General features: G+C 48.1%; 1 protein-coding gene across 1 annotated transcript in view; it reads right to left on the bottom strand.

The window, feature by feature from the left end:
* The window catches only part of CYRIB (CYFIP related Rac1 interactor B), a 102,176-nt gene extending 83,739 nt beyond the window's left edge, over positions 1–18,437 (bottom strand). The window contains exon 1 of the mRNA XM_030011691.2: positions 18,329–18,437. The gene's annotated coding sequence lies outside the window, so the exon portion shown is untranslated. The remainder of the gene's footprint in view (positions 1–18,328) is intronic.

The following is an 18,437-nucleotide window of genomic DNA, read 5'->3' as shown; positions in this document are numbered from 1 at the left end:
AGGAGTATTGCTGCCAGGTAGGTATAGCTGACACTTAGGAAAGAAAACAGGTCAGAGCATTTTCATAGAGCAAAGACTATTAAGCTCCGAATGTACTATCGGATGTATATGTACTGTATACATGTGGATATACACCAGTGACAAAAGATGACTTTATTTTATATATAGATGGCCAGACAGGTAAATAAAACCACAGAAGCAAACCCGCCCTTAGGTGCCATGCACAGTTTGAATACTTCGGCTACTTTTAAGCTTAATGGTAGCCTAGGGGAGAAAGTCAAAAGGAGAAAAGGAAGTCGTCATCATCATCCTCTTCCATTTGTACTCAGCAGGGACAATAGGGCACACACTGTCCACTGACAACAGCTTTGTTTGTCTGGGGGGGGGAGGACACCACTAACTTTTCCATTACATGGATGAAAATAGAAAGTATGCATCCTATACCCAAAGATTTTTTCTTTTTTTTTTTAATTTTTAAAGAGAGACGATTTCTTACAGCAAAATTTCAAGAACGGAAAAGAGAGGCAGCTTTGCAGAGATCCCTTGTTACACTGTTGTGGTTCATAGCACCTTTCAGTTCAGATAAAGCTAACATCAGGTTTTGCCCTCCCCCTTCCAGATTTCTCCATCTTGTCAAGTGCATGGCTAGTAGATGAGGGATTGCAGAAGCAGTCACATTCACACTACAGTGTCCTTAAGGGCTTTCACTTTGGATAGTACAAATCCTCTGATATAAGTGTAGCTTTTTAGAAATATAAACACTTGCAACAAAATATGAATGATCTACATAAATTTCGAAAAGTGCAGACAAAACAAAAAGCCAAGGTCAAATCATTGGATGTTTACAAGGATGCCTGAAGTGCTTCCAGATATTGTAATGCCAAACAATTACAATGTTTTATACTTGCACGGAGACAGGCACTCATGATCTCAAAATGCCTCTTCCCCCCTCAAAAGGTCATTTTGGTATTTAGGTGGCAAGTGGGGAAACTGAGGCACTTCAGAAGTTCGTTCTTTCTACTCTGACAGACCTGGTGCAAGTCTGTCGTTCACGTGACTAATTACATTAGTCATCTCCTCTTCTGCCATTACAAAGTCTGAGATTATCTTTGAGTTTGCTCATCTGTTGATGCAATTGCTCCCTGCAAACAATCAGCACGGCCTCTTCGTACAGGGGGGCCTCAGCTAACATATGCAGCACGCTCTCGACTAGTGAACACTTAAGTCAAATGACACAGGAGTGTTCAGTGTTGGACCGTGGTTAAAGATAATGGCGATTTTACAATATAAAGCTCTTTTGTTTTCACATTTTGCTGCCTTTCCTCCACAGTACAGCTCACACGTATGAGACAGGGAAGCAAAAAGAGGAATAAAGAGAAAATGGCAGGTGTTAAGGCTGCATTAGAAAGAAGACTGTAGACCAGGAAGCATAGGGGAAGGTGGAAAGAGGAACTGCAGCTATTTTCATCACATTTTATCTCTACTGGAAAATAGAAAGATAAATTATAGTAGTAGACCTGTTACAGAATAGAGCAGAACATGGTATTAGACACCAAGATCTTTAAGCTGCTTATTAAAGTTTGTGAAATATGGAATTTCTTCAGCGACCACTGCATGGACACCATTGCACTGAGAAGTACTTTGAACAATGGCAGTGGTAAAACCTATGCTGCTAGCAAACAGGTGAGCTGGCCAGCAAGAGAAGAGGCCTGCTAAGCAATCGAGATCATCCAATATTACCAAGTTCAGGAGGTCACGGCCACAGACTGCGCTTCTGAATTTATGGCACTCGGGTGACGAAAAACCCAAGATGCACCCATTCTTCCTTTAGCAGAGGTTTGCTCAGTGTAGTGGAAAAGCTATGATTCCTTCAGCAGGTGCCGGGTCATCACCTTTGCTCATATGAAAGGCACCTTTATCCAGCAAAGCTCCTAAATGTCACTGGATTTATTCACTCTGGGCAGCAGCTAGTGCCTTTAAGTAAGGGCTTCACTAAGTAAGTGAGGGGTGGCTGTGAATCGGGGGGCGATGAGTGGCAGGCGTTTCACTTGACCTCCCGTTAGCCTTTAGCCAACCCAGTTTATTAAACAAAGTAAACCACCAGGACCACGGTAGGAAATAAACCATAAATCTGAACTGGAACTTTCTCACAAGCCTCTTTTCCCCCTCCCCCCAAAATGTTTCAGATCAATCAGCAGCGTAATAGTATTCCAGTTAATGGACAGAATCAATGTTTCAGAGAACAGGGAAGGCAATATTTAAGAGGGCTAGACTGTTTCATTACTCTCTGGAAGAGAACCCAATTTTTTTGTTGTTTTGTTTTTTTTTCTTTTTGAGCAAACACAATTGTGCTGCCCTGATGGAAACAAATATTCATTGATTTCACTGAGAATTCTGCCTACCTCAGGAGCATGAGACTGGTATTTTACTTTGGTCACATCCTTTGTAGTGATGTAATCATTGGAGGTTTTTTGTTTATTGCTTATTTTTTTTTCCTTTTTCCCCAAAGTGCTTAATTCATTTGTTACTAGAAACCCTCAGAATAGCACTTGGCTCATAAGTGATTTTTGGGCTGTGTCTAGGTGTTGCCAAGGGACATTATCAAGAGACGGTTTCACTTTGTCTCAGCTGTTTCCTTTGCTACAGTGGTACTTAGTTTCCTCTTCAGATCACAGGGGATGCTGCAATCTTTTGGTGGGGAAATAGGTAAGTTAATTAAAGCTCCTCAGGGAGGGGCTCTGGAGTGTCAGTCTCAGGGGCCAATTTCAAAATTCAGTGAACAAACATGGATTTCACAAAACAACAGTGTTATTGCTGGGCGAGACATGACCAAGGACAAGCATCTCAGGCTGCCTCCAGTGGCATGACCACAAGCTGAGGGTGGCTCAGCACCCCACGGGGCTGCAGTGTCACTGTTGCCACTGTTCTGTCCTTGCACCGCTAGCTCGGGTTGAAAGGACCTGGCTGTTTTTTCCCATCTGAACAGTAGAATTCAATTTAGCTGATCAAAACCTGGACTGGTCTTGCAATGTTCACTTGAACTACTATAAATCAAATTCATCCTCGTTTGTGATTTAAGTGATGTTGAGTGTAAGGCTACTGCATAATGAGAGAAAAAAGAGTATGATTTAGTTAGTGGCTCACCAACTATACCTACCTCTTTAAAATAACACCATTATGATACAGTCATCTGCTGTATCCCATTATACTGTTACCTTCAAGCAATTCCATCAATATGCTCCAAAGAGCAGCAGACATTAAAATAATTTTAGTGCACCCAATTGCTGAATGTAAAGAACTTTGAAGAAACCCTTTCCCCATCAGTACACAAATTTTCTTGTATACTATCCAGTGATCTCATACGAAGTGGGTAGGTAGCACTCTTTTTCTGTGGGATAAGAAATTCCCAGTCACCCATCACCTGCATGGTAGGTATATTTGGTTTCCAAAGTAAAGTCTTTGAGAGTGATCATTTTAAGAAGCCTGGGTAGCTAGAAGGACACAAACAGAGTCCTTACTGCTCATGTAAGCAGAAGTCTCTCTAACGGCAAAGAAGAGTTTGCTAGCAGAGGAAATGGAAAGCCAGGGCTTTTCCCCATACTGTAATCTGTGAAGGACAGACTGGGTGCAGATGAAGGCTGCCATAAAACAAACCATTTAGGCATGCACTTAAACACTTCCTTTGCTGAGCAACTGAAACACTGCACACCAGACGTCTTTCTCTTCCTTTTCCTGAGCGTGAATATGGCACCTACGACTAAATCTAGCACCAGATGCAGCTGTTTAACAGTCAGCTAGCAAGAAAAGGGAGTAAAGCTGACGCTGCACACTGCAATTACTTAAACTTATTCTGAGCTTAGCCAATTGATGGAAAGATATTTTTTTATGTCCAGCTGATAAACCCCACGCATGAGCTGGGAAACACTCTGTGCCTGTTTATATCAACCTGGATACAGTTCCATTTGAGACATCTGGGTTCCTGGAGTCAGAGCTTAGCTGTGTATTATTTTAGCAATCAGGCTAGAACAAGCAGCTTCCCACCGTGACCACGCTGCCTCAACAGGAATGCATCACAAAGCAGTGTTTTTTTTAAGTACATGGTCATACTCCTTAATAATAACAATACTCCTTATTCTAAATGATTCCTGTCTCAGGCAGTGAACAAGCTAAAAAGTGGAAAGAAGCAAAATAGTCTTCTCTTGTGAGGTACTAGGCTATACCTCAGAGAAGCTTAGATCATGTTTCTGGCCTTGGACTTCTTGTATGGTGTTAATCAAGAAGACTAGGTAGCCTGTCAGTGGTACCTCCTGTTCTGATAATTTGTAAGTGCCTAAAGCGATACTGTTAAACTTCAGTAACTTCATATGTAAAAAAACTAAGTTGGAAAGATTTGTATGGCACTTTTACAGAAACACTGGTGCAGTTCCTGCTCCAAGCAGCTCACAGTCAGAGATGAGAGGAAAACACGAATACCGAGATCAGTTGTACACGTTGGTTTTCTACCACTGTACCACGGTGTCTCCACATGGCAAAATACAATGTTCCACAGCAGTTACCATGCTAGTCCTAAGCCAACTAACCTGAGTACAAAAGACGAAGCAGTACAGCATCTTTACCACGTGCTTCCCAGCAAGGCTGATCATTCAGAGCTGGCTCTCACTTGCCGGTGAGACCTTGGCCTGTGCCAGGTAGCAATTCTCCCTATCCCAGGACATTTAGCCTGCTTTCCCCTGGAAATCTGGTTTATGATGCTGGACACTAAACAGCATGTGTGTACTGCCCAGTCAACCTGCACATGTCATCTCTTGCCCAGCTGGCAAGATATAAGAGAGAGGCTGAGGGGAACTGCAGTGGAGGCACTGGGAACGTGGCAGGGAAGAAGAGAGCTGGGAACAGGGAAGGGCCAGAGGTTTTGCAGTGACAAGGTTCCACTGGCAAATGCGGGGTGCACAGAACCCAAATTAGGAGAAAATTAGGATTCATTAGTTACACTGTTCACAGGACTCTTTATTTTTCAATTATATCTTATTCTCTTCAAAGAAAAGGCGAACGGTACTGGCTTCTTCATGCTCCTATTATGTTCTCATTATTATTTTAATCCTAATTATTTATCTGTTGAATTTTACTTTAAAAGGATGGCAGGGAAGGTTGTAGAGAATATAACGTGGTTTGCTCAAAGACGACCAGCTTAAGCAGGGATGTGAAAGGGCCCGGGGAACCACGTGGGAGCAGAGAGAACCGTAAGGGCAGCGAGACAGTCCTAAGTATGCATGCTTCTAAATGGTTTTAATGGGGTCACTTCTGACCTAAGGCGTAACACACTAGCGTTCGGATGACAGACTCTGGCCCTGAGCTTCTGAAAGGCTTTGCAGATGAGTGTGACAAGCTTGGGTTTAGCACAGAGGGGACTGCACTCAGAGGACCTGAATATGGCCAGATGGCAAAGAGGGGGCACGTGTCCCCACTGGAAGACTGAATGGCTACCATGAAATAGGCAGAGAGTAGGAGACCGCAGTGCGGGAAAAGACCTCATGTCAGACTGAGGCTTGAACAAAGGTTTCAAAAGAAATGGATGGTTTTGGAAAGGCTGCAAAGGGACAAAATTACAATATAATGACTGTCAGTGAGAAGGAATGGCTGCAGGTTTATTCTGCAATAAACCTTTAATTTGTTCAATGCGGAACATTTTAAAACCTTCCTCATCCTCCAGAAGTACAGCTATTCTACCCAATGATTCTGTTTTCTCTTTTCAATGTTATGTTCTTCTGTTATTGCGGAGAAATAGAAAATATACTTTTAAATTAGGAAACCATAATTGGGTAGATAATAAACAACACGGGGCAGTTCAAACACGTAGCAGTTTGGTACTCTCCTTGTTTAGAGCCTTTCTTACAAACGCATCTGTGGAAGCCTGTTCTCTCTGCACTACCATCCTCCCTGCCACGAGAAATCGCAGGCAGCCCTGAGAGAATTTTGTTAGAATTAATCACTGATCAACTTCATGTAAAGGCTTTATTTAATTCTGAAAAGTGCTAAGGGAAAAGCACACACGTACATACATGCACCCACAGCTTTAGGATAAATGAATTAAAAATATGTTCATATGAGTTTCTCTCCCAGGTAAAAAACAATATAGGCATTTACTAGTCAATAAGGGGTTTTGCGCTGGGTTTTTTTGTCTCTTTGTTTTTGTAGTCTTTAAAAATGCTTAATACATTGCCTGGGAGCTGCATGTTTCACTTTAATGCAGAGTTAACCATTGCAATTCATTAATTGAGTTTTATGTTGCCATTAAATGTTGCAATCAATTCAGTCTTGATATTCTACACTTTCATCTCTGCTATAAAAAAAGCTCTATTAGCTTTACTTGGCCCAAAAACAATACAGTGAACTACCCTGAATTATTAATAATCTGTTTCCCCTTCAATAAAGCTTTTTGGACCTTTACTACAGTCTGATGATATATTTATTTGGTGTGTAGGGTTCAGAGCAATACAGTGCACTCTCTCTGGGAAAGAGCCCAAAAATAACTATCTACTTGATATCAACCCAAGGGATTTCCTAAGGGAATGAGAATATCATTTCAGGGCAGGTCATCAGTGGTTTAGGGAAATTAGACAAATCTGCGTCTGGGGAACAGATGCCTCACGGTTTGTAAATGTGCGAGAGAACCTTTCCCCTCTTGGTCACCAGTTCAGGTCCATCCAGCACAGCAGTGACTGGAAGCTATTAAACATCTAATGAACTTCTGGGGCCTCCTGAAACAAGGAGTGGGATTCCTAACAGACACTTACTTACATCTTGAAGCTGCTCCTACTCAAACTGCAGTCTCAACAGTAATACATAGACACAGAAACTGGGAATAAGCATGGTAGAGGGAAGAACATTTTATCTGCTAAATGCAGCAAGTAGGCTGCTTCTGGGCTGGCAATCCAGCTTTAGATATACTACTGGCACTTTTGTGTTCTTTAAAAGAAACAAAATAAAGTATTACAAAGCACTTTGTTATAACCTTTCCTCACAAACTCCGTCAGAAGGGCCCAGAAGACTTACAAACCCCTACTTGTGGTGTCTCAGACCTTGGGAAAGATAAAGGAGTAAAGAAGGATTTGATTTCATGCATGGAGGCCAGTTCTGGGAGTCCTGGGACTCTCAAACTGCTACATGCTGCACATCTAGCTTTGATGCAGGTCTGCTAGTAGAAAGAGGAGACAAATTCTGAGCATTACAACCACAAACCACAGCTGTTGATGGGAATTGGCAAGAAACCAGGGAATGCCGGGAAGCATAGATGGCCTGCAGCAGAAGGTAGGGCTGAGCAGGGCTCTCTGACACTTGCTTTTTTATTGAGCTCCTGGTGCTTTTCCATCCTGGCATCTGGTTTCCGTGATAGCACAAGGGAGGGACAGTATGGTGCAATTTTATGGTATGCTCTCTTAGGTTATGTTGGCACTTCCTCGGGTAAACATGCCTTAGCGCAGGCCCAGTTTCACCGTGCCCCTAGATTGAAATTATTTGTAGCTATACTGTCTCCTTTAGCTTGCTGATAGCTCATTCCAGTTGCCTCAGCATTTCATTTGAGGAGGAGGGGGTCGAGGCTCGCCAACTGTCCTCCTCCTTTCTTCTAACTCAGGACAGAGCCATGCTGAGGAGCAGAGAGAGACAAGCTGTGGCAAAGCCCCGTCAGTCGGCATACCTACAACCAGAAGAGCATGTGACGGGGCTCGTAGCTCTGTGGTCCCAGGCAGGAACCAGTGAAGCTGGAGCCAGGCTCTGTGGCTGCTGCTCAGCTACGAGAGCTTGGATGCACCCTGGTGCTCCCATTTCTTTACGTCCTTTTGAGTGGAAACTCTTCAGGGCTCTCTTTACCCACTCATATGGTACGTGATTAAACTGTGCCCAAATTCAGGCACAGGCTTCTGAATAGTGCAGTAATATAAATTGCAAAGAGGATGCAAGTTTTGATGGCTGAAAAAGGAGGAGGAAAAAAGAGAGAGGAAAGGTTTTCTGTAATGGGATCCACCGTTCACCCTCTTTTGTTACCAGTATGTGCAAATCTAGCTATTCCAGTCCATTATATGCAACAATCTTACACTCAGCGGCAGGTGAAATGTCATACCTCAGGGTAAATTTTCCCTGCAGTAGGCAGAGAATTTGTCCTTTAAATACCCTTAGTATTAATGGGAAATTGATCCAGCAATTTAAACTCCAAGAGATACAAACATCTCACGTGGGACCATTTTCAAATGTGTTGACATTTTGATTCACAAAATGAGACACTTTTAGAAACAAATGCAAATGCATTTCATTCAGGATTTGAGGTCAGCTGGATACTGGAAGAGAAATGTGCAATGAATGTTTAGTACATTCACCAAGTATCTTTTAATCTCTGTACACTCAAGGGATTAAAGTGACATCAGAGAAAGGAAGGGCAATTTCTAAAGTTCTCTGTATTAACTGGTGCATCCTCTCCTGGGGCTGGAACCTAAATTCACCTATTGCACTTGCAGTAATAGTGTCTAGGGCAAATGGAGGCTTTGAGATAAGGGACCGAGTTTCAGTGACCTCTGAAAATACGTCTTTCGCGCTATCGGATATGCTTTCATCTCCAAACAGCTCTGATCCTGCTGAACTCCACCTGGGGGAGTTGTCAGTGTTTTACTGATGTCAGTGAAATTCACGGTAGGACTGCAGCCCAACAAAACAGCGCAGGAAACAAAACAAAATACAGCAAGAGGGGGTAGCTTGCCTGGTTCCCAGGCAGAGGCTCTGGCTGCTCTTCCAGCTCAGAAATTATTCAGCACACTGTGAGAAAGACGATCTAAACAAACGTTTAGGACACATCCACAACTACCTTACAGATAGAGTTCCTGGTATGGTAGGTCAAACCTTAACGAAACCCAACGAAGCCTGAGTGTTGGTTTGGGCTCCATCCTGCAGAAGAGGGTAGGGCAGGCCTGGAGCAGCTTTGGAGAAGGGCCAGCTTGGCGAGTTGCTGGGTCTCAGCTGGGTGTTAACTACCACCACCTGCACTTGGACCAAGGCTTGGGATGCACTGGCACGGCTGCAGGCAGGGCATGGGGGCAGAAGCAAGGCTCACCTTCCTCCTCTCCCCGTCCTTCAGCAGGTGGTACAGCTCCCTACAGAGGGGAGCAAAAGGGGCATCTGCTCCCCGTGCTGCCCACCAGCAGGCAGGGCCGGTGGGGGCTGGCTCCGGTTTCCCCCAGCAGCAAGGACACCTTCTGGCTGCCCCCCAAAGCCTCCCCAGCGGCAGGGCTGACAAGAGGCCGGGGCATGCCGGACACGTGGGTAGTAATTCGGATGGGGTGTGTGTTATCATTTCACAGGGGGATTTCACAGGAAGCCCGTGGCTCCTCTCGAGCGGACACGAGCATCCCCTGTTGCAGAAACCCCAGCCGGTCAATGTCCCGTGACAGGGGGAGCGTGAGGACTGGGATCATCTCATGCAGGAGGAACCAGGGGAGGAGAACAAACAAACGCAGGGGAAGTTCCTCACCGAGGTCCCCCTGCAGAGCAGCCTCTGCCCCTTCCCTTCCCCAGCAGGGCTGGTGCAGAGGGGGTTGCATTTCTGGGAGCCCCTGCCCAGGGGAAGTTACACCAATTTGGGTGCTGACTGAGAACACGACTTCCCTCACAGACACACGTACAATGGTGCCCAACAGAGTTAAGAGGAAGAGGAAAAGCCCCAAAAAGCTGTGCAATATGCAAACGACTGTATTCAGCTCTGTAAAAACAACTGCCCAGGAACAGCTCCAAACCCATGAAGCGTTAAGCAACTGCTGATAAGCCACGATCTTTTTGGTGGCCTTGTATGGGACGGTCCTCTCAAAGGGCTCTGGATAAGCACTCCAGCCTGCCAGTGGGGTCAGCAGGCACACGGGGTTATCAGGATCAGTCCTTTTCTACATGCTCACTCAAGCATAGTATTTTCCTTCTGGGCCTTCACCCCGCCTTCTTGCTTCCTCAAACTGACTGATGTGCTGCAGGAGTCTGTGGGGGGAAGAATTTACTGGTCCTGTACCAGCTACATGATCTCTTGGGAGCCCGATGCAAAAGCATGCAAGGCTTTGCCATCTCCACCCGGGTGGCGTTCCCCTGAAGAAAAAAAGTTCTGAGTACATCCACCAACTGCTTCTCACAGCAATTAGTTTATTCTTAAGAAAAAGATGACAGACAAAACAGAACCTCAACAAGTTTAAAAGACCATTTTTTTGGTATTAACAGCAGCTACAAGTCGTAGGCGTAATCATACCTTGAATGCATAAACATATTTTAGAGGTGTTGCGATTCATATTACGTCGAGGCATACGACTGGGTAGCAGCAGACCTAGAAGAGGTGCAAGTGGGCCTAAAGCAATTTTTGCTCATAAATGCAACAATAGTAATGCCAATAACCAGGATGTCTGATCAGCTGTGGATCCTGGGCACAGGAAGTCCTGGTACAAGTTTTGCAACTTGGAGCCATTCCTAAAACAAACCATGTCCTTTCAAAGTGGTAATCCTGAGAAAGAAACTTGGTCCCAACCCTTAAATAGAGATGTGAGTGGCTGCTTCATTCACAGGGAATCCTACCAATGCTCTCATTTGACAGACTGCTGTAGGCCATTGCCAGTGGATATCTGCGATACCCAGAGCGCACTAACACGAGAACACTGCCGCATACAGTAAATATTTCTTAATGCCTCAACGTAAGCAGGATGCCAGACAGACCTACTAATGCACAGATCATATCTGGTCATACAGCTCATCCTTCAGAAGGAGTTAGGATTCACAGGCAGGAACATCTGCCCTCCTCAGTTCTGGGACTGTAGGAACAGTCTTGGGAATGGGGCTTCTATTTTTTCCCTTTAAGTTTTGTTGACTAGTCCAGACCCACCACCATGAAAACCCAAATCGTCCCTGGCGTTTGCAGGCTGCAGAGGTACTCCCCATCACACTACTCCCTGTCCCTGTGTCTCTGGCAAGACACTGAGTTGGGGGAGAACATAAATCATTCATCATGTAACTCAACCCCGATGGCAGCAGCTGTCCACCGTCAGAAGCATGCCGCTGGATGATACCTACAGAGACAGGCTCCAGTTGTCCCTCCACAGAGCAGCTCAAAGGAGGCTCAGCCCACAGAAACAAGCCAACTCCAGGTCCTCTGCGGGCTGCTGCGGTCCTCCAGAGAGCAACCACATGGCTCTTCCCATTTTGGGATGGTCCCTCAGCGCTGCCCCTTGCCTGCAGCAGCCCAGGCACTTCACAAGCCTCCAGCACGATCCCCGCCAGAGGCTGCTGGGCTGCAACGTGCCTGACGCAGCGCAGCCCTCCCTCCTTTCGCACCCTGCATGCTGCGATGGGAGCAAGGTGAGAGGGGCAGGAATCCAGCCCTGCCACCGAAGAAGCAGCTCTGCAGTCACTGCTGGCTGCTGACAGCCGAACCAGAGCCCTCTCTCTTGGACTGTTACGGGAGGGAGGTCATCAGTTTAACCGCGCTGGAGCAACGCCAGCCCTTTGAGTAAACTTTTCAAAGCTGCACTAAGGCATTGTTTAATTTTGATTTCCAAGTGACCTCCCATTCCTCTGGATATGTTAGGGGTGGAAGAACATTCACTCCCAGGAGTTTATCTCCGGTGGCGGGCACAGGGCATAACAGAGCGGTTCCCAAGGGAGCGGGGAGAGAGGTGAAGACTCTTGCTGTTCTCCCCTCCCTCAAACACATCACCCCCGCTCCCAAAGATCAGCAGCTGCATGTCGCCTCCACCAACAACATAGGGCCAAACAACGCAACCATCCCTCCTGCAACTCCCTTCCCCAGCAACTCAAGATCCTTTTTTCATATCATTTTCCCCTCCACCAGCAAGCTTCCACCCTTTCCCACCAGTCTATTGCCCACTTTAACTTGTGCAGATAAACCCATTTGCATGGGCGATCCTGCAAATGAAAATGATGGCAGGATGTAAAATGAAAAATGGACTTAAAAAGAACCAAACCTACCTAGAGTTATTCTTGTGATGTGAATTATTTCAGCAACTGGTTTATACTGCAGCCCCATTAACAGCAACACAATTACAGAGGAGGAAAGTAAACCACAGCTGGGGAGAGGAAACAAGAACAAGTGTCTGAGGAGCACCTATCTCACCAAGGAAATGGTGGGTGGACACAGGCCCCAGCATGGGACCCAGGCCATATCCAGGGCTCTGACAACAAGTGACCTTAGCATGATGCATCCAAAGCTGCATTCGTAGCAGCCGAGCAAAGAAATTAAAGGAGTGCAGTAAAAACACTCTGGCTGTTGCTAACATTTCACAGTGCTGAAAGTAGCATTGGTATTGGCACAAGGTTAGCGGCATTTGTTCAGCTCTCTGCTGACTAGTGACTGAGCCCTACAGGGAGGAGAAGCTGCAAGGACAGGAGTGGGATAAGGCGAAGGAAGCGCAAGCTGCAAACCTCTGCTTGCCTTGCTCAGCTTCAGATGAATATTAATTCTCTGCTGGTTTGCACAGCCACAGGCAGGCCTGTTCTTACTAATTTTGGCCCTTGCCTAATTTAAAACTACAGACATGCTATTTCCATGGTGGGTTTTTTTTTTTTCCCCTCTCTTTTTAACAGGTTGTAAGCTGCCAGATGCACCCCATGTGGCTGAGAAATCAGTTTTGTCCAAGAGGAGGTGGGAAAACTTTGTTAGAAATAAGAAGCAGATAGAAAAAAATGCACATTAAAACATGCTATTAAGCTCCAAGAACAAGTCTTGGAGGCAGACCAGCCTGCCTGTGCTGGGCTGAGGAAGGGACAGGGCCTCTGGTCTGCCTGCACTCTGGTCTGGAGCATGCACCTTCCTCAAAGCTTGTATGTGTGCCAGCCCTACATGCCCTGCTGTCTCCCAGCTGCCTACACGCAGACCATCTCGCTGTGCCCCATCCCTGAGCACGCATATAACCATCTGCCCTCTTCTACCTTCACTCCCTCCACCCATACGTCCACCCTGCTTACAAGCCTTTGCTCCTCTTGCCCCAAAATACAGCTGTACCCAGAACCCCTCTCCCTGCTGCTGCACCTTTCCCCCAACATGTGCAATCACCTTCTCCCTGCCTCTGCTCCTCCCCTGGCACACCAATCTGTCGCCTATCTCCCGCAGAGGTGAACGGCAGATGAAGTGCTGGGCCTGCCCGCAACGGGTGGCAACCCTGCACTAGAAACGTGTGTGAGAAAGCGGTGAAGTGAGGAAACATTTGTGAGAGGAAGTGAGTGGGTGGAGGGAAAAGCCTGGAGTGAACAAAAATCAACAAATAACACATTGAAACTTGAGCACCGAGTGCCCAGGGTGGATAAAAGGACACTGAGTTTACAAAATACTACGCGAAGGCATGTATTCTATGCTAACATACACCTAACATATGCTAGTGAACAAGACGTGCAAGTACTGAAAATAAAAAGGAGGCTCAAAATAAAAAGTCTAAGAGCTAATGCCTTAACAGCAGCACAGGTAGCTCCCGTGACACTAAGCAGGGAAGGCATCAGATCATAGATTATGGCCTCATTTTGGACATACATCTTACTGGATCCCAAAAACCCAGCTAGTAACCTGGAGGCTCTCAAAGTCCAAATGGACTGATGGTGTCTCACTAAGCACGGACACAGATCTTAGCAGTTATTAATAGACTGCATGCCCCTGCACATTTTAATTTAGTACTTTCAAGTAAAGCACTTTAATATTTAAAAAAAAAAAAAAAAGGAACTGTTATTTCTAGAACAATCAAACCGGAAGCCCAGCTCTGCTGTCTGTTTCTGATAGAGCAGTAGTTCCTCAGTTAAGATTTCTCCCTGTCAAATGTAGCAGTGCACAGACCTAGGAATACGATTCCCATTGTATTATTTGTGCATTCCCAGCTTGTAAAACCTTCCTTCCTTCTCTAGCCTTGAAGAGCACGATTGGCAGTGCTATGGTTTCAGCAACACACCACAGAAGATCTTGGTTTTCTTCCTTAAAGGACAACAAACTCAACTCAAAGGGGCTGTACCAGAAGCCAGCCAATTTTGCCCTCTGAGAATTAGCCCACGAAACCTCAGCTCACACTGGTGCCAAGTTATTTAGACGAGTCACTCCTCTAACCACTCACCCAGCGAGTTGGTTGCATCCAAGTCGCTGCCACAGACAAGGTGAATGAGCAATTAACAGGTAAACAGCTATTACAACAGGCACAGAAAATTGTCCAGTTTTTGTTGCATCTCACTTTCCTTCCCACGTTTCAAACCAGCCTGTTCCACAGGGATCGCCTGCAGAAGAGATTCACTTCCACACACAGTAAGACTGCCCATGCCACTTTCATTTTAAAAGAATAACAGAAGTGATCCGAGAGTTGTCTGTATACTATTCCCCAAGTTTGGCAGCGGAGGAGCCCAAACGTACGCACTCAGCGTGACACCGCTCTCTCGGAGGCTACAACCAGCGAGCGCTCTTGGAAAGCGGGCAGTGCGGCTGTGCCACGGGTTACAGTGATTGCTACTGACAGGTTCTTCATGGTATCACAACAAATTAGGTCACAGATTAGATTTTCATAGCACAGATTACAACTAGTGTCTGTGTTTTTTTTCTTAAATAGAGAGGGCTGTGGCCAGGAGGTTTGACCTCAAGACTGGGAACAAGGAAGATGGTGGTGGTGGGGTGTTCCTAGTTCTGGCTGAGACAAAGACTGTCCTAGCGAGACTCAGATAAAATTCCTAGTTTTCTGCTGTAGTCAGAAGATTTGGTATTTTTCCCTTTCTATCCAGCAAGCCTTTGAGAAATAAAGAGTTTGTCCACTAGATACTCTGCAGTAGATCTTACAGCATTTCTGCAAAGCAGGTATCAAACCTAGCATTTTATAAAAACTGCATTTTTGATTATAGAAAAGCAGCTTGCACCATGTAAAAAAACTGCTGGAAATGGAAACAACAGCTATCTGTTAGACTTACCCCACCTAATACCACAAGGTCACACATACACTCAGTTTGAGCATCTCTGGCATAGAAAGATCTTAAGGGAATAAATTCACGTGTGCAGCATTCAAAAACCAACAAAAAACCCAAAAACACTGGGGGATAAGAGTTTTAAAATATACCCAGCAAGGACAGTAATAGAACTCAGGCACCAAAAGAAAATCCAAGCTATATCAAGCTCCACACAGAGCAGCACGGAACAAAGGTTTCCAACAGCTGAGTAACTGCAGACACCATGCAAAGTGCTTTCTACCCATTGCGAGATACAGCCTGACTGCAGATTTGAAATCCCTGCTCCAGCAACTGTATTCCAGCAGACTGTCAGCGCTATACTCTGCTCCCGGCCATCTCCTCCCCCAGAGCTGTGCTGCTGCAGGGGAAAGGCAGTGCCTGGGAGCCAGCGAGCCTGATTCAGCTCCTGGTGGAACCATCCAGGTCTGCATGAGGGCAGTGATTCAGCAGATAAGCAAGCTCACAGACATGGTGAGCGCTAAAGGAAAACCTAAACCAGATGATTAGGAAGACAGGTCTTGGACTGAGCTAACCTCAGAGACAAGCCCTTCTAAGTCAGGGTTGAGAGAGCGCTGCAGCAATGACCTTCAGCTTACAGAAACAGTTCCGATACCCATGATGGGATCACACTCCTGCATCTACTTTGCTTGGGCAGCCAAGAGACCCACACTGGCTCTCAGCTGAGCCTCTGGAGCGTGTATTTAGTCAACCAGAGCAGGCCAGTCTATACCTGCAGATGAACCAACGTGTAGTCTCTAACCAAGTTCTCGAAGCTGTCTGCAGGCAGAGGACACAGCCTTCTCTTCCTGTTCCCAGTGAAGCAAGAGGAGCACATGATGCTGTGCTTGTTTCCCCATTTGCAGGTTTAGACAGGCCAGTGCTCGGTGCCCTCTACTCTGCCTCAGACCAACCCGGCCAGCCCCATCCAGGTGCCAGCGTGGCTGGCCTGAATCACCGCAGCTGTGACTCCAGCTCTAAAATGATCTCACCCTTCGCTTCAGCAAAAGTTTTTCACAGGAAATACGCTTTTACTTTCAAAATACTCTTGGCCTTGTTCTTCTCCGACAAGCACAGGAAGGATCTCAAACACCAGCCTTTATTCTTGTGAGCCACTATGTATCCTCTGATACCTTTGAGTAAAAAGAAATAGCAGTTGAGAGTGGCTGTGCCCTCCCACGCTCTAGAGGCAGCATCAAGCTTTTAACTACCCTCAGCGCATCAGCTTCTTCCACTGCTCTTACCGGGCAACTCGCATTTAGAGGCACAGAATGAGGCCTAATTATTTTTTCCTCAAGCCCTATCTGTGCCGTGTAGATTACTGAAAATCCATCGCACATGCTCCTTGCTGAGCAGTCTGAACTATCGAGCTCCGTTAGAGAAACGGATGCTCTAGACGTCATTGGAAACGTTTTTAAAAGTCCTGTTGGTACGACTGTTCCTGCTGGATCCTAAGCATTTCCTAGTCTCCATGCAGAGCACCGCCTCAGACCTGCTCAGAAGCTCCATCGTGCCGGGAGTGCTTCTGCTGCTGCGCCATGGAGGAAACCGCACCACCGACCCCTGCCGCACCCTGGGAAAGCAAGTGGTGACAACTGTCCGAAAACAAACCAACGAGGCCTCTCGGTCTGATCAGTGCTCGAAGTGGGCAAGAGCGAGCAGCAAGTAGGAACTGCCACCTGCAACAGCGGCTTCAGAGCATCTGCTGCCCAGATAGGCACGGGCTCCCGGTCCTGCCGAGCGGGTAACGCAGCAGGAGCCATGCAGCGAAGTGCTGCCTCTCACTAAGGCAAGATGACCCCGAGCAGCTCTTCCGTGAAGGCTGAGCACCGAAATAACCCAGGGTGCCTGTGTGCACCCGGGAGAGTCCCTCAGAGCTCATGTAGGCACCCCGAATGCTCCCCCCCTTCCCACAGCGGCAGTACTGGCACTCCCGACATTAAACAGGCAGCAGCCTGCCACCAGGCTTGGTTGCAGTCAAGCACCGGAACAAAGACAACGTTGCACTTCCAACGAACTCTCACATCTCTTCAAAGCACTTCTCGGTTCGGGGTGCAGATGCGGGGTTTGCTTTGTTTGAACAGAAAAAAGGGTCTCTCTACTGTTTTAATCACACACCTAACAAAACACCGAATAAACAGTGTACCCCTCGTGGCCTTCTGGGTCGTGTATATTAAAGAATGATTATTAGGGATAAGAGTTCATTTTTAAATGGCAAAAGGGTAACGCCGCTCTAAACCATACAGCCAGTTAACCTCCATGGTTTAGGGGTTGCTCTGGGCTATTTCCTCTCTATTTCACCACTAATCCTTTTGAAACGCTACAACTTGCTTAAGAGAGGGGTAGTTTCCGCACACAGTCACGATCACAGCCATGCCACTGTCCCTGCGCAGACGAGGAAGTACCGGATCCCCCAAAGCAGAAGTGCTCGCCTCCTCGCCGGCCAGTCCAGTGCATTTCTGGCTGCTGGGCTGAACTTTTTAGACGCAAGATTTGCATGCACGGTGACGACTGAGCAGCCTCCAGCCTGGCACCTGTCCCGGGCATCGGAAGATGGTCCAATGCAGACCATCGGAAGATGGTCAGCGCCAAGGAGCAGCCAGCCGACATCGCTGCCGCTGCTCCCCAACCCAGGACGGCCGTAAGCGGCGCCCACCGCGCCCAGGACGCGGTACCGAACCGCGGCTCCCTCCTGAAGCCGACCGCCCCGGCTCCCTGCTGCTCGGTTTCAACCCGGCGGTCGCCGGAGATGCTGTCGGTTGGCGTGAGAACCATTACCGCCGCTCGCCGGATCTGCCGCCGCCGTCCCCCGCTCCCGGGGCACAGAGGATCTCCCTGCCCCAGCCTGTCGCCCCCGCGCCCCTCGCGGACGCGAGCGAAGCCCCCGCCGCACCTGCCCGCCCGGGCGGCCTCGCACCCCCCTGCCCTGAGGGAAACCGAGGCGGCGGCTCCGGCCTTCGGGCCGAAACCGGGCTCGGCGCAGGGCTCCCCCCCCCCCCCCGCGGCTGCCGCCGACACCGCCTCAGCCCCCGGCCTGACAGACGGCCCGGGGGCGGGAAGGGGCAGGGCTGCCCCGGGTGGCGGTGGCGGTGGAGAAGCAGCGGGGCGGGGGCGAGCCTCCCCTCCGCCGGCTCCCCTCAGGCTCCTCCCGCCTTCCCTCAGGCGATCCCCCGCTCCCCTCAGGCGCCCCGCCCCGGCTCCCCTCAGGCGATCCCCCGCTCCCCTCAGCCGCCGAGGCAGGGGGGGCGCCCGCCGCCGCCCCGCTCCCGCCGCGCCGCGCCCCTCCCGCTCCGCTCCGGCTCCGCTCCGCCCGCGGCGGGGGGCGCGGGCAGCCTACCTGGGCGGCGGAGCGGCGGGGCGGCCCGCGGGGCGCAGCCTGGCCTTCCGGGTTGCCGGGCGGCGGCGGCGGCGTCGTCGTCACGGCCACAGGTTGGCTGCCGGCGGCG

The sequence above is a fragment of the Aquila chrysaetos genome, chromosome 4, assembly GCF_900496995.4.
Source record: "Aquila chrysaetos chrysaetos chromosome 4, bAquChr1.4, whole genome shotgun sequence".
NCBI classification, from domain to species: domain Eukaryota; kingdom Metazoa; phylum Chordata; class Aves; order Accipitriformes; family Accipitridae; genus Aquila; species Aquila chrysaetos.
The sequence above is the reverse complement of the archived record's forward strand: the minus strand, read 5'-3'. Positions and strand labels throughout refer to the sequence as shown.